Below are 17,228 nucleotides of genomic sequence, written 5' to 3' on the forward strand. Positions count from 1 at the left end.
TTTCTTGTTCCTCTGCCCTGGATTTCGGATTCATGTGCTTAATTGATTTCTGCTTTCTGGATTTCCCTTTCTGTCTTCCTCTGTCTGCAGGCAGCCTTTCTCTGTGCTTTACCCTTTGTTGCAGCCCAGTTTGCCTGTGTTCTCTGTTTCTTTGATGCTGTCCTTGGCTACTGAAAAACTTGATGCATTAGTCTTTCCCTTTATAGATTTAGCTTCCTGCCTTTTCTCCTTGGATGGGTGGGAAAGGTTTCCTTTTGTGGTATCATTTTCCCTGCTCCTGATCCTTACTTTCTATTGGGATCCATTCCATGTTTTCCATTGCACTTCTGCATTTATTTCCCATTTGATTATTAGGTGTGGGGTGCTGTTGTAACTAGTCCCTGTGTGAATGCCTTTTGTTTTCCTCACTATTCTACAATCACAATTCCTACTTGCCCCTTGACTTGGGTCTTATGAATTTAGTTATCCTCCACCCATTGCTGTTATAGCCTTCTGGGTCCCTGTTTGATCTACTGGGTTCGTGAATTTACTGACATTCAAGTGGTCTTTCTGGTCCTCGTGAGTACTGTTTCTAAGTTCCTTATTCAGTATCATCCAGAGTGTCAGCTCACAGATCCTGTCCTTGCTTGCCCGCTACGTGGGTTTAGCGCTGTCAGTGTCTGTAATAGCATAGTGGGTAAGGAGTTTGCCGACTTTCCTTTCAGTCATAAGGAGGTTCTAAGTGCTTACCCCACATCCCTTTTCATATATTTGACCAGCCGTTATTCCCGTTTGAATATGGCCAGCTTAAGAAAGAAAGGCAGCAAGGCCACTAAAAAGTTTGTACAGAAAGCTTCCCTTACGTTTACCTGTGACAATCAAATCACTGATCCTGACTTAGATGAACTCCTTGACACAAATGGGTATTTACGTGCAAAGTATTTTTCCCACAGCATGGCCCATCGTACATTGCCTGATCCTAGTTATGTCTTTAATTTTGATCCAGATTCTATGTCCGCACAAGCCTTACCAGCGGAAAACAACACACTGCTAGATTTATTACACACGAGTACCTCTGTTGTTGAACCCCATGATTCCGGTTGTGCTTTATCTCAGATTGAACAGTTTCATGATTCAAACATAAAGAATGGAGGGGTTCCTTGCATATCTTCTGTTTTCAGCCCTCAGTCTACAGCTTACTCCTCTGTACAAGTACTTACTGTAGTCCCTAATGCCAAGAGGTCTGATGTCAATAGTCTGCTTAAGGGAAACCCAGACCAAGTCGGTAAGAGAGAGTATAGATCACAAAACCTGCAAGCAGTAAATGACAATGTACAATCAGTGCACATCCGGATGGCTAGGGCAGGATCCAGCCCTGATGCCACCATGCCTTCCCCTGTGCCTACTGATAGGGATGTACAGTTAAGGCGGGGCATGCTAAAAGCTGAATTTGAGGAGTTAAAACAAGAATACATTACTTTACTAGAGGAGAATAAAATCTTACAGTCTTTTCTGAATACACCTCAAACTTTATCCGTTGATGAAGTGAATACTGTTCAGTCCCTGAGTGCGGAGATTTCTGTAGGTCATGATACTTGTCAATATGTAAAATCTATTGGGAGTGAAAGTCTTTTTTCTAGCAGAGCACTTATTCAGGGCACAGGTTCTGACAATTGTTCTACCGTTTGTCAGGAATTGCTGTTAGCTGAAGATTTACAAGCCACTCCTTTACCTAAGATTTCCTGTGTAGCAGTTTGTCATAATTCTGAGCTTGAACACATACATGCTTCTGATTTCCAAACACAATCCACAACGGTTGCATACACAGAATCAGTCACTACTGTAGGCTTAGGTTCTGCCCTTGATCTAGCTGCTGAGACTGAAGTAGACATTCAAGCTGATGTGGAAAATGATGCTACCTCTGTGTTCGCTCCTCCTTCTGCCAATTTTTGTCACAACGAACAGTCAAAGACAGTACATAATTCTTGTTTTGATGGACTCATTCCACCGTATACTGAACCAAAGACCCGGCAGGCGATTCCTGAACTGTTGATTGTTAATATGCCACTTTCAGAAGCTAAGACAGAGGAATGGACACTTGACGAAATCCTGATTAACAGAGACTTTACTATGGTGATTCCTCTGGTTGATTTTGACTTCTACAAAGGAAGAGACTCTGTGTCATCCACTACGGAGAGGGACGGCATGGGTACAGCTCAGTCTTTGGTTACTGGTGCCAAGGAGTCAACCGCCCTAAAGGTGCTTTCCATTCCTGAGCCACAAATGTGTCTGTCGACTTCTGGGACTCCAGTCTGTCCTCCTACAACCATGAACTCTTCAATTATCCAGTCCACGGCTCTACAGTCATCGTTGACACACGTGTCTTCAATCAATGAACAATTGCTATGCCTGCCAGTCACTCAAGAGCCTTCACCATGTACATGGTCAGAGCCAAAGACCTTGACAAGTTTGTCTTCAGCTAACGAGACGGCTCCAGCTTGCATGCCCTCAGCCTCAGAATTTCCTCTGGCATGCCTGTTCTCGGCTACAGTGACTCATCCAGCAGGTTATCCTTCAGCCATGGAGCCTCCGGTAGCACATCCTGAGTGCATGTCTTCAGTCCCAGAGCCTACTGCTAGTTTGACTTCAGTTCATGAGAGACCTGTATCCTGCTCAGCCTCGCTGCCAATATCGGAGGTGCACCTGTCTACTCTGTCTGATCATGTTGCATATTCTTCTACTTCAGAGTTACCTCCTGAATCCCAACCATTTCTTACGGATGAACGTCCAGCCCGCCCTTCTAATGCTTCAGGGGGATCACCAGAATTCCTGCCTTTTATACAAGTTGATTCTCCCAACTGCTTGACTGTAGCTCCCGAATATGCAACATCTGAGTCTGAGACTTCTGCCAGCTCTCTCTTCAGAAACATCAAGCTGGATCACGACTCGGGAGGGCCTTACATGCGAGGCCATTGGACTAGCCTGGAGTATTACGAGAGGGAGACGGATACCATCCGCCATGGCCCAGTCACCGAACAAGTAGCCGACCAGGATAGCGGGCTGGGCGGTTCGGATTTGGGGGCCGGTTTGGATCAGCCGCTTGACAGCTTTCTTGTTGCCAGGTCCCACATGAGCCTGAGGGAGGGGACGGGCACAGCCCCCCAGCTGCAGCACCAGTCGGGTGCAAGTAGCCAAAGGAAGGGTATGACTGCTGCAGCTCAAGATGTGCCTGTTATTGCTCCTGCTGCGAGTGTGCCTGATGTACCAAGTACTGCGTCTATCACTCCTATCGGTAGGCCAAACGTCCCTGCGGTTGTATCCCACGTGCAACAAGGTGGCTACATGACTGACACCAGGAGTGCCAGCCTCGTACAACCCATTGGACTTCCAGGCCCCCAAGGCGTGGAACAGATGCAGTCGAACCTTGGTCACCCTCAACCACAGGCCTTTACCCAGATGGATGACCGGAGAAGATCCGAACCTCTACCTGGGCCGCCACCTTCTTTTTCTGAACATGAACATTTCCTGAAACCTGCTATTTTCTCACCTCCTGTGTGTCCGCTCTCGGCAGGGAGGCTACCAGAGCATCTACCATTGTCTAAAGCATGTTGCACCTGCCTGCCTCCCTCCTCAATGATGTATGAGTGTTCGCTCCCAGTGTCTGAGCTTCCTGGACCTTCCAACTCTGCTTCGGGTCCTGCAAGTCCTTCATGCCTTTCTTCGACCCATGAGTCTTTTCCTCACCGAAAACCTGCCTATGGCTCTTCTAGACTGCGGCCTGATTCTATTCATTCCAGTCCTTCTGCTTTTGCCCGCGGGTCATCTTTTCCGTCAGTGCCACCTCCGAAGACAAAGCGCTCCTGTTATGGAAGGAAGATGTTTTGTGCGGGTGACAATCGCCTGGAGTCGGCCGTGGGAGGGGGTATACTGTCACGGCTCGCTCCCTTCGCTCCCGTTCCCGCCACTTGGGGGCATGTTTTGGGGTTTATTTCCTACTGGACATTTCCTCCGAACCTTATGCTACAGTGTTGTGATGAATTGGGAGCGCTAAAACCTTATTTTCCAAGTTACTTCCCTTCCGGATCCATTCCAGGTTTTTGGCAGCCAGCATGCTACTTTAATCAAATGACTATGCTTCCCAGAATGCCTGGCTCACTGCTTCACCTCCTCCCTTGCAGGACAAGGTTGGGTGGAGGATAGGCAACACCTGTGGCTGCAGGTGCAGCAGGCGGCACACCTGAGGGGTGTGCTCGTTAAGCAGCTTTAAAAGCCTCAGTTTGCTTCAGTCCAGCGCTGGTCATTGTTGCAGTGTTCCTGTTGTGACTGGTCCCTTGTTCCTTGTTCCTAGCTTTTGTGCCTAGTTCTTGTTTCTTGTTCCTCTGCCCTGGATTTCGGATTCATGTGCTTAATTGATTTCTGCTTTCTGGATTTCCCTTTCTGTCTTCCTCTGTCTGCAGGCAGCCTTTCTCTGTGCTTTACCCTTTGTTGCAGCCCAGTTTGCCTGTGTTCTCTGTTTCTTTGATGCTGTCCTTGGCTACTGAAAAACTTGATGCATTAGTCTTTCCCTTTATAGATTTAGCTTCCTGCCTTTTCTCCTTGGATGGGTGGGAAAGGTTTCCTTTTGTGGTATCATTTTCCCTGCTCCTGATCCTTACTTTCTATTGGGATCCATTCCATGTTTTCCATTGCACTTCTGCATTTATTTCCCATTTGATTATTAGGTGCGGGGTGCTGTTGTAACTAGTCCCTGTGTGAATGCCTTTTGTTTTCCTCACTATTCTACAATCACAATTCCTACTTGCCCCTTGACTTGGGTCTTATGAATTTAGTTATCCTCCACCCATTGCTGTTATAGCCTTCTGGGTCCCTGTTTGATCTACTGGGTTCGTGAATTTACTGACATTCAAGTGGTCTTTCCGGTCCTCGTGAGTACTGTTTCTAAGTTCCTTATTCAGTATCATCCAGAGTGTCAGCTCACAGATCCTGTCCTTGCTTGCCCTCTACATGGGCTTAGCGCTGTCAGTGTCTGTAATAGCATAGTGGATAAGGAGTTTGCCGACTTTCCTTTCAGTCATAAGGAGGTTCTAAGTGCTTACCCCACATCCCTTTTCATATATTGGTATTATTGTTTCACTCTATTTGCACTCCTGGGTTTTAGTATACACGAGTCTTGGGTATTGTATGCACGTTGTTAGATTCAAAGTTGTTCACTGTGCGATTCCGTGCACATTTCCCTTGCCATATTCATTGCCTTCTTCCTTTCTTAACAAAATGCAGGGTTTTGAGGCTAAATATTATATTCAGTGATTGTAATTGAATGTGCAAGACACATCCCATCTTTTGTGACTACTACTGGGGTAACTTCAATAGAGCTTGGAAATCTGGTGGAGTGGATCACAACCACAGTCCAGTCCTGAGGGCTATTAAAACATTTCCAGCTGGGGTGGAGGGTATCAGGTAATATTATCCCCACCAAAAATATCGCCGTACATATGGTCGTCGGGAATGGCCATAGGCAATATTTTTGGTGGGGATAATTTATGGGGTAAATGGATGGGGAGGTTGCGGGGGTGTCCCCCGCTCCCTTTTAAAATATATGGGGGTTGCTGGGGTGTCCCCCGCAGGTTCCATGGGGTAATATTGCCGCAAAAATATGGCGAAATATTTGTATGGCGATATTTTTGTGGCAATATTATCACATGGAACCCGGTGGAGAATGGCACTGGAATTCAGCTGGTGCACGGGCCCTGTGCCATTTACCCATTCAGGAGGAAAATGCCATTGGATCACTGCCTTGTGTGTATGGCAGTGGTCAGTAGGGGGACACAATATAAAAACAAGACTGCCAGCATTACATGGAATTCCTTTTTCTTTTGGTCTGCTTTTCTCAAGTGTAAAAAATCAGGTGGAATCTACAGGGATCCTGGCTTCTCTGCGCACTGATACAATTCACTAGGTATCATCACTTCTCCCCAATGGGGAGCTCTATCCCATGAGGCTAGGGAGGTGCAGCCACTACCGAATAGTCCCTCTAGGGGTGGTATTATGCAGAAGGACCTCATGGGGAGGGACTTCCCTTCTGGGGATAAGGACAATCACCTTGGGTACAACACATTACATAACATCACTCCTTCATATGCCTTAGCCCCCACCACCTCAATTGCCAACCATTACATTGGAAGTAAATCTATGTATTTCTGAAGTACCAGGAATGCAACTAAGATAGAAAGTACTAGGACAAAGAACATATAAAACATAGGATCACTGACTTTCCTCGTACTGAGACGAGGCAGCTCACAGGAAGCATGAGGAATACCAATAAGCCATTGACACCAGGTGTTGACGTTTGCCTGGGGCAGAGCAAGCTCCATAAGAAGGAAAGCAAAGAAGGAAACAAGGTCTTCGCCTTCCTCCTTGGTTGGAGAACCCGCGAGTTTCGAAGTATGTGGTGGACCCGAGGGACACGTTCTGCAGAGGACACCGGCGGGAAGCTGAGAGAGTCTGTGACACATCCTACGCTGACAGGACTGAGGTCAGATGCAAATAGGTGAGGCAGTGACATGACCTCCAGGAGCAGGAGGACCGTGTGGTCCCCGAACAGTGCAGAAACTGCAAGAAGCATCAACATGCAGAGACGCTGCAGAAGCAGAGAAGAAGCTGATGGCTGCAAGAAGCAGGAAGGAGACCGACCAAAGTCCCTGGAGAGACTGGCGCCGTGCAAGCAAGTCCCAAAAGGTAACAGGAAGCACAGGTGGACTGTTAGGGACGTGGGGGAGTTAAGAGGTCTCAGCTTCAGATCAGAGTAAGTGCTTCAAGGATCTGCGACACCAACAAAAGTAAAGAGTGCATCCAAGGGAATCTTCCTGGTACCAGTGGCTAGGATAAGCCCACTGACCACCAGAGAAGGGTCTGGGACCCGCACAAAACTAAAGAGTGCATCTGAAGGAATTTTCCTCGTATCAGTGGCAGGGTTAAATCTACTAACCAGCAACAAAGGGAGGTAGGCGATGACATTTAGCAGTAGTAATTAAATATGCATCACACAAGCAATCTTGTTGTGACTAGGAAGGAGAGAGTTTGAGCACACCAGCAAGCTTTGCAAGATATTAATTTAAGTTTGCCCAATCTTAGCCGACATTACTTCTGTCCAGGGACTCATCCTAAAAAAAAAAAATGTAACTTTCCTTGAACATCATTAGACTACTTGCTCACCTGGCTGTCTTGTTATGTATTTAAGCACACCCATATAACCCATCTTGGTATATTTAAACTTGAATTATCTTAATCTCCAGTGATTTACGCAGATGTCTTTTGAATGCTAGTGACCTCTATTGCTGTATTGTAGGTGCAAGTGAGCTGTGCGACTGTATTTTCTGACCGTTTGAGACCTGTGCAAATGTATTCTGGACTGCTATCTGCTACCACCCACTCTCCTGCCCATTCTCATTCTAGTCACTCTAGCCCTACCGTTCACCAGGGAACTCAAGACACTATCTGTTTGGAACCCCAACCCATGACCCCACTCTGAAACCTTAGCAGCTCGCCCTATCCCGCTCCGCCCCACTCAAACATTACGATAACTGCAATGCTACTTGAGATACCTATGTGCCCCTCTCGTCTTCCTGCTCGAATCACCCTTGCCGTCTCAGTCCTGCCAAGTCTCCAACACATACTCCATAGCTATTGAATGACAAATCACTCTGCAACACAATTATTTTCAGAACAAAAGGTTTCAACTCCCACCTCATATTGATGACTGTTATGATGGATTTCGAAACTCTGACCTGGTGGGCAGAGGTTTAGGAGGCCACCCTTGGTTTAGTGAAACATGGGTAAAACAGGGGAAACTTCTGGACAAGCCAGACCCATCTAGGTAGCTTGGCAGGTGATCAAGACAGTTTCAGGAGGGGTGAGAGTGATCGGAAGCCCACAATGAGCACACACAGCAACGAACCACAAATTACTCTTAGACAAGTGTATATGAAAAATAGCTATACATTTATTGTCGGCCGGACCAAATAGACACTAACTTTAGCAATGCAAAAAATAGATATCACACTCCTTAAATTATACAGTATATATACATTACATTTCCTAGTGTGATTTAGTTATAAGCTACAACCAGAACCTGCAAAGAAGGGGTTAAGTTTAGTACACAAATGGCAATAGGTGAACGAATTCGTTCGCTAACTGTTGAGCCCAACCCTAAGAGTGAAGCCTTGTGCTCAACAGTACAGTTGTGCGTAAAAATGCATGACCGCGCAGGTGAGGTGAACAAAAAGCGGGTCTTCTTTGTAGGGCTGTAGCAAGTCAGGAAGGGGCTTGAGGCAATGAAGAATAAGTTCCCACTATTGGAGTAGGCCCTGCCCTTAGCTGCAAAGCAGTATTCCAGTGGTGAAAATAGCTAGGGAGCACAGGTTAACCCAGCCAAGGTCAAATACCTTTAAGGGATATTCGTACGTAAAAACACTCGGCTGTGCCAGGGGGCCACTGGTAAATTATACAAGTACTCACCGACCCTCGGCATAGTCCGAACCAAACTTTGCCAGTTTAGTCGAGGTCGCAGTTTTGCTGCGCTCTGGCTCTCAGCGGCTGCGGTGGGGAACGATCGTCTGTGACGGGACAGTTGCCTTTTCTCAGCTTCCGATGGAGGTATGAAGAAAATTCCAGTGCAGATGGCTTCAGGGCACAGGAGAGCAGAAAAGCAGGGGAACTATAGTGACTGTAACTACTAGGTAGTGACACGGGAATCGTGGATGCAGCATTATGCACTCTCCTAATTCGGGACCCAGAGGAGTTAGGCCTGCACAACTTTGCATGAGAATGCACGGGACCACAAGCAAGCTCTGTCCCAAGTCTCGGGTCTGCACTCGAGATGGATAGTTCGCTGGATGACCCAGGAACACTTCCAAAGGGGCTGGTTCAGTGGGTAAGCAGGGGGCGCCACGAGTAGTTGTTCCCACCACTCCAAAGGGGTGAAGCGCCTTGGCGGGCCTTCTTGATCGAAGAAGAAAGAAGGGGTCCAACGAGACAGCAGAGGGCGAAGGGTGCCTAAGCCTTCCAAAGCATCTCTGGTGGTTTCACAAGTCTGTTTCTTTGTGTAGGAGGCTTGGCTATTTCTGTAGTTAACATAGATGATTGACCTGGAATGGCTGCAAAGCCCCTTCTCTTATCCAAGATTAGCTTTGTGCCAAAATCGAGGACTTCCAATAGAAGATCTGCTCTCTTGCACGCATCCCAGATATGGACCAATCACGGGCCATGGGCCACAGTGGTCTCAGTCATTCAGGCACTCCAGACATCCTGGCACTAGTAGTGTGGATTGGGACTAGACAGTCCCAGCCCTCTTCCTGGGCAATCATACTTGACAGGCAGAAGCCCGCGAAAGAGATCGGTTTTCGCGGGAGGCTGCATGCCCAAATAAGGAAAACCCAGGTTACTCGAACTGGGTGAAGGCAAGGGACAAAATGTAGTGGAGTAACTTTGCTGAAAATGTTGGGGGGGGACATGACATCTGAAGAAAAGGTGCCCCAGCCAAATGAATGGGGACAAAATGGTGTGCCATGAAAGTTGGCGGGGACAGACACCCCTGCCCCCCCTAAAATTACGCCCATGACAAAAAGGCCATGGGACAGAACAAAAGACTTTGTGGCTCGGCCATGTTCAGACCTGGCTACAGTTTTGAGCCAAACACGGTAAACGCAGTTTAACTCAGTAAAAAGAAGTAAAACATTATGAAAATTAACTGCTGCCACCAGCTTGTCCCAGGCACACTCGCACAATTGCCAAAAAATTCTTCATGGGTGCCTTGGGCTATAAAACAAAAAGGGACCCCAGCGCACGGTACTGAAAGGTACATTGTGCACTGTTAAAAGGTTACTAAGAAATGGTAACATAGTCAAAGACATAGTTTCCCAGTACTGAGAGTCTGAAGGACGAGTCAGTTTCCCCATAACAAGTGAGCAAAAGCCCATGGGAGTTCAGCTGAAGGCGGACTCCAGAAAAAGTCAGGTTAGGATAGCCAAACAAAAGCAAAAAGTTTGGGGGGGTCCATAAATGGAGGTAAAGTTGCACATAACTCAAATCTTTCTTAACACTCACCCCTCTAAGGACAGGGGGAACTAATCCACCACTGGATAGGACTCATGTTCAGGTGGGTTATACATTCTGGACAACCCATCAGCATTGCTATGTTGGACACCTGGCCTCTGCTCAATGGTGAAGTCAAACCCCTGCAGCTTATGGACCACGTGAGAAACTTTGGATTTGCTCCCTTCATGTTCATCAGCCACTTTAAGGGCTTATGGTCAGTCTGCACAGTGAAGTGTGTCACATAGAGGTAGGGTCTCAGCTTCCTTAGGGCCCACACAACAGAGAAACATTCTTTCTCCACAGTGGACCACCTCAGCTCTCTGTCCTTAAGCTGGCGACTGATTAATCCAATCAGGTGTTCCTTGCCTTTCTCATCTATCTGTGATAATACAGAACCTATTCCAGTGTCAGAGGCACCTGTCTGCACAATAAAAGCACTTTTGGAGTTAGGGTCCCTGAGGATAGGAACCTGGCATGGGGAATCTTTTAAGCCATTGAAGACCTTCTCACACTCATCAGACTAGGAAACCTTCTTAGGCTTCTTTGAAGTAGTGAGTGCAGTCAGAGGGGCAGCCATGGTGCCATAGTTTGTCATGAAATTTCGGCAGTACCCAGTGAGTCCTAAGAAAGCTCTCACTTGGGTTTGTGTAGAGGGGGTAGGCCAGTCTTGTACTGCTTGTACTTTACTGGGAAGAGGCAGAATCCTCCCTCCACCTACTTCATGCCCAAGGTACACCACTGATCCTTGACCAATCTGGCACTTGCTGGCCTTTATGGTTAAGTGGTCCTACTGAAGAGCCTGCAACACAATTCTGAGGTGCTCTACATGTAGCTCCCAGCTGGCACTGAAGACTGCTATATCATCCAGATATGCTAAGCAGAAATCATCCATCCCATTTAGAACATGGCTCACAAGCCTCTGAAAAGTGGCAAGTGCATTTTACAAACCAAATGGCATTACATAGAACAGGTAAAGGCCCTCTCAAGTTGGGAATACTGTCTTCTCCTTGGCACGCTCTGCTAAGGCTATTTTCCAATAGCCAGCAGTGAGATCAAATGTGCTGAGGTACTTGAAGGCACCCAAGGTATCCTCCAGATCATGAGTTCTTGGTAAAGGGTGAGCATCTGTCCTGGTGACAGCATTTAGAGCCCTATAATCCACACAGAACCTAAGTTCTGAGGTACCAGCTTTTGGCACTAAACCACTGGGCTGGACCAGGGACTACTGAAAGGCTTGATCACTCCGATATCCAACATCTTGCGGACCACAGCCTTGATGTAGGATCTTTCCTTGTCTGACATTCTGTAACCCCTACTTTTGGTAGGTACACTATCTCCAGTGTCAATCTCATGTTTGCACCAAGGTGTCAAACCTGGAGTCAGAGAGAACAAGGAGGAGAACTGCCTCAGCAAAGTTCTTACTTCTGCTTGTTGGTCAGAAGTCAGGTGAGGGTCCACATGGAGACCCTCAATGAAGTCATCTGTAGGACCATTCTGGAATAGGTCAGATAGAGGTTCTGATTCCTCCTCGTCCATATCTGAAGCCAGTAGCAGTGCAGCTATTGCAACCCTAGGTATGAAAGCCTTCAGCCTATTTATGTGAAACACTTTTGGGGCCTGTCCAGGCATTCTAAGGTCCACCAAATACTTGACCTCATCCTGCTGCTCCACAACTGTAGGACTCCCACAACAGGGAGTGGCACAAATGGAGACTGGATTGCTGAGCCACTTTTTCCAGAAATCTGGCAAGTGGAAAAACTCCTACAATGAGTTTCTACTTGCACCCCCATCTTGGGCCAGTAGAACAGCATGGATAACCTTTGCTTGGTTCTCTTGATCCCAAGGTGACCAGCAAGGGGAAATTCATGTGCCAGTTGCAGAAGGAAGCATCTTACTTGAAGGGGAACCACCAACCTCCTAGGCTCTCCTTCAGTAGACTCTGTGGACTCGCCGTACAGGAGCCCACCTTCCCAATAAATCCTATGCTTCCCAGGTGGTTCACCCTCAAGCTGGGAGCAGGCCTGTCCCCTAAGGCCTTCTGAAGATGGGCACGCATGTTGGCCCTTACTAAACCCTTCCCTATCAAGACCACCTTCAACCAATAAACTTTGGAGTTCAGGTAGTCATGTGGGTTGAGTATTTCAGGAAGCACCTCTTCCTCATCAGGTTCAGGTGCTTGGCCAACTACCTCCAGCCCAGTGAAGGTGAGTTTGGGGGAATATTTTCTTTCCCTCTTTTTAGTTTCTGAATCCCTTAGCCTTGGGTTTGTCCTTTGGATTTGGCTCAGCCTTGGACTTGGCAGCTCTTGTCTGTGACCTTGTGCACGGTCTTTCTGCTGTATCTGCTGTATCTGCCACAAGACATATGACTCTGAGGTCATTTCCCAGCAGAACGTTTCCAGGGACTTGCCTCTGTACACTCACATGAATCCTTACTACTGTACCATTAATAGTCGGATAAACAGGCATTACGGGGAACTTGAGAGGGGGGTCATCAGCTAACTTGGTGGGCATCAGGGGAGCTCTGGCAAGCTCCTCCTGGTTGACCAGGGTGGCATCCACTCCACTATCCCTAAGGGCTGGAGTGTCTCCTCCATGGATCAGCACACTCTCGTTAAAGTAGTGCTTGGTGTTGTCAGGTATCCTAGCATAAGCTTCTGAAACTCTTGGCTCCCAGGAACCCAGGGAAACTAAGACTATCTCAGATTTTATTTCACTTGGGAAGGAATCTGAGGAGAAGGATGCCCCTGTGATAATTTCTTCCTTCTCATAGGAGGGGAAGGCCAGACTCACAGAGTGGACCCTCAAGGTTTTGACCTTACATCTGGTGTCCCCCTTCAAATGGTCACTTGCTCCACTAGCCACACAAGATCCACTGGGTCTGTGCATATACAGAGGCTTACTGAAATGTGAGCTATACTTGTGAGGGTTACTCCCACAACTCTGACTGTTCTCAGGTGACTTACCCTTTTTAAACTGGCCCTTTTGGGAAGAAGATTTTTCAGATCCCCCACCCTCCTTATCTTTGTTCTTTTTTCACTCCTCCTGCTTACCGTAAGCGGGCCTGTCCTTATGGGTCACTCTATGTGACACTGTGGGTAGTAGGTGGGCACAACTTTTTAGGTTTTCATTGAAATGCGATAAGTAAGTTACAGTGTAGCGATACCTGTTACGAGGAGCAGCATTTTATTGAAGATTCTATGATACTGGATCGAAAATATGCCTGAAGAGATAACGAAGTGGAACCACTGGGTTTACCAGGCACTCTCAGAATGCTCTTCAAGAAGAAGCTGCTAAATTCATATACTTTGTTCTTCATGAATCAGCAAGTAAATAAATAAATACATCGATTGGTGTGATTCGTAAGAAGCCCAAATCCGAAATATATATATATATATATGTATATATATATATATATATTTTTTTTTTTAACTCTTTGTTTTGATTTAATCAACAAGCATTACAATAATAACACAAAGTTGAGCGTTAATAACTATCAAATAACCAATTCTAAGTGTCATACATACTATAAGAGTTTCAAGAAAACATATACAAGGTATACCCGCCATAAATCCAAATGAATAAAATAACACACACAAGGACAACATAAACCACAAGACCTAACACAAAACACACAATACCCCACAACCGTAACACCTAACCCCCTAAATAACTACTATATATTATATTTCAGTACCCCAACCTACACTCACCCATACAGATCATTAAAAGGCCCCCATCGTTCCAAGTACTCTCCTTCCCGATTTTGTCTTACTAATTGAATTTTTTCAAAGCCTGAAACTGTTTGTATATCCAGTAACCAATTCTCTATCTGAGGCTTCTTTCTTGTCTTCCACACCTTCATAATTTGTTTAGTCACCATCAGTAAAGCTTTAGCAATACAGCTTGAAGATTCACATGCATTCTCGCATCTACCCTCAGTTGATAGAAGAATCACTGCCATAAAGGTTCACGGAAAGGAGATATTCTTAGCTGTATCAATTCTGTCTAGTACATCGCACCAGAAATCTGTCCCTCGCTTACATTCCTAAAGCATGTGTAATAATGTTCCCCTCATCTGCTGACAGCACCAACACAGATCATTATCTATCAAACCCATCACACCCATCCGCTCTGGAGTCCAATATAAATGGCCTAAAACCCGTTGATGAATATAACACAACTTCAGATCCATCTTAGCTTTCACCGCCACCCTCCAGACACTCCCATACTTTCACTGAAACATCCTTCCCCAGATCTGTAGCCCAAGTAAGTCGTAATTTCTCCCATGACTCGTTCATGTGTTTCTCTATTGGCATTAACTTAACAAAAGTTGACACCATACAGGGTGGAGTATCAAACAGTTCACAAATGTTGGGCTTTTCATTCTTGGCACATTTAGCATCTGCTGCCTTTCGACCATCCATTTTTCTAAAGCCCTATATCTCCCATGTTCCCTATTACCCAATCTATATCGCTCCACTAGCCCTGCAAACGAAATCATTTTCTCATGCTTCCAAACATCTTACATTTTTAGAATACCTTTGTTGGCCCAACTTCTCCAGTTTTGCATTTTGTTATCTAATTGCAACCCTGGATTAAGCCAGATAGATGCTTCTCCATACATGAATAAATCTTGTCCACACCCCAAAATCCACTCTACCAAAGTGGTTTTTCCCAAAGCAATATGCTGTCTAAACAATAAGGATAAGGCTTTAGTCTATTCCTTTCTATTTATACCCAAAACAGTTCTGACCTCTTCCCCTCCTTAAAATAACACAATGCTTTCTTAAGCAGAAACCCTATGTGGTAATTTTCTAAAATTGGATACCCAAATCCACCTTCCCTAACTTGGCGAATCATAATGAAGCGAGGAATGTTTGGTCTCTTCCCTACACCCCATAAGAAGTCCATAAATACCCTGTCAATGTGCTTAAACCCATTTTTAGTAAATTTCAGAGGAAGCGACTGTATGTAGTACAAAGCTTTGGGCAGAAGCATCATTTTAATAGCATTTACCTTGGACCAGATATTCAAAATCATACGATCCCATTTACGTATATCTCTTTGCAGTGTCTCGATCAATTTACCAATATTAAAATCCACCATTTTCTTTGTGTCACGTAAAAGATAAATCTCCAAATATTTCACATTTGAACTTACCGACTGACAATTCCAATAATTACCCTATTGGAAGGATTTTTTTTAAGTGGAAAGACTATAGTTTTCTAAGCATCTAGAAAAAAAGCAATATCTCCGCCGCCTTCGAATCAGATAAATCCATAATATCTAATAGAGTCCTAATATTGTCATACCCTTGCCTGTCTCCCATGAAACCCACCTGCAAGTTATCAATCAATTCTCCAATATATTTAAGTACCCGGGCAGTCAAACTTTTAGTGAACATTTCCTAGCATCGATATCAAAGTAATAACTGCTTCTCTCATGGATGAACAGAGAATCCCTCCTGATAAAAATTGCTTATATAAATTAAAAAGCTCTGGTGCTAGAATAGTACTAAAGGATCTATAAAAGTCCTCCAGCAATCCATCCATGCCTGGGGATTTTACTAGATTATGTTGGTTTATTGCTGTCTGAACTTCAGATACCGTGATTGGTGCATCTAACGCCTCTGTCATGATGCCTACCTCTAAGGAGCCAGGCCGGGCCCAGCAACCCCAGAGGCAGACATCATTTTCCCCAGGGAAGTCTCAGCGGGCCCAAGTCAGGGCCCTTTGGACTCAGTCTTGGCGCCTTAGGCGCCAGGCTCATAGCGAACCCCAGTCCTGGCGCCTTAGGTGCCAGGCTCATAGAAGAGGATATGTGTTTAAGTGCTTGGGTGCACACTTACCTGATGCAGACCTTGCTGCTTCATCCAGGCCCTCTTGAGGCCTGAATGGGACTACTTAACCTGTAGGACTACTTCACCACCCGGGTGTGGTCGGGGAAGGATACATACCTGACTGGTGGAAGGATACATACCAGGAACTTCTTCCAAGGCTATTTAAACCCCACCCGAACAGCCACACATGCTTCGTGTTGTTCTGCACCTAGCAGCTAGACGCTCACCGTGTCAGCTCCAGCATCCTGACTTCAGCCACGCCTGCCAGCACCCTGGAACACCTGCAAGGGGAGAAAGGAAGAGAATAGGAGAAGAAAAGCCCTTACCTGCTAAATCTGCATCCCGGAGTCATTTCTCCAACGGCCCTGAAAAGGAAGACATCATTTTAAAGGCATTTCGTTTCGATCGCTGCAGCGCTGCGTTTTACTCACCTTTGCAAGGCGCTTCCATCTTCAGCAGCGATCTTCCGGATTCAGCTACGCCCCGGCGCCTAGAGGAAAAAAGACAAGAACAAAGGTGAGAGGGAGAAAAGGAATAAGGGAAGCTCAGTTTCCTTTTAAGTCTTACCTGTTGGATTATTCCCACTGCATTTCGGGTCCTGCCGCTTCCTGGCATCTCCGGACCCCGGCCCCTATGGGGAAAAAAGACAAAGACATTGAATGAGCGAATGCAAAGACATTACCTGAGCGCTCATCCAGAACTGTTTCACTTCGGGTCGGCGCCATATCTCCGGCACCCCGAACCCCGGCCCCTAAGGGGAAAAAGACATAAGCATTAGCGCTTGCTGCAATTAGACAACGAACATTATTATTAAGCTTGAACTTTTGAACAGAACTTTTACAGCGCCTTACCTGAACAGTCAAGCTTACCTGAACTCCCATCAATCCTCAATCCAGTGAAGTAACTGGGTTTCAACGCGCCCCTGCATCAGAAGCAGGATGGAGAGCTCATCCTTCCAAACCCTAAGGTGAGGCTTCACGGGGAATCGTGGAGGAGGTATCGTGGAGGGTTGGAAGGGAGTGGGAGGCTTGAGCATTGTTCCACAGTTGGTAATACTCCCTTTTCACGCACAGGAGGGTATCCAACGAGCCAGGGAAGCCAGAATAGAGGGGCCCTTCCTGTCCATCTTCAGAGTTCTGCGCCTTCGACGCCGCGCCTCCGTGGGAACCAGGTGAGCGTTACAGAACGCGAAGCCTTACCACAATTTCCCACCTGGGTGCTATGGAGACTTCCGAGACAGATCAGCTGGCCCATCTTTTAGGGGAATTACGGGCAGAAGTGCACTCAGCCCGCCAGGAGACTAATGCTCTCAGAAG

Source organism: Ambystoma mexicanum, chromosome 10 (assembly GCF_040938575.1).
Source record: "Ambystoma mexicanum isolate Mex_15411 chromosome 10, UKY_AmexF1_1, whole genome shotgun sequence".
In the NCBI taxonomy this organism is placed as follows: Eukaryota; Metazoa; Chordata; class Amphibia; order Caudata; family Ambystomatidae; genus Ambystoma; species Ambystoma mexicanum.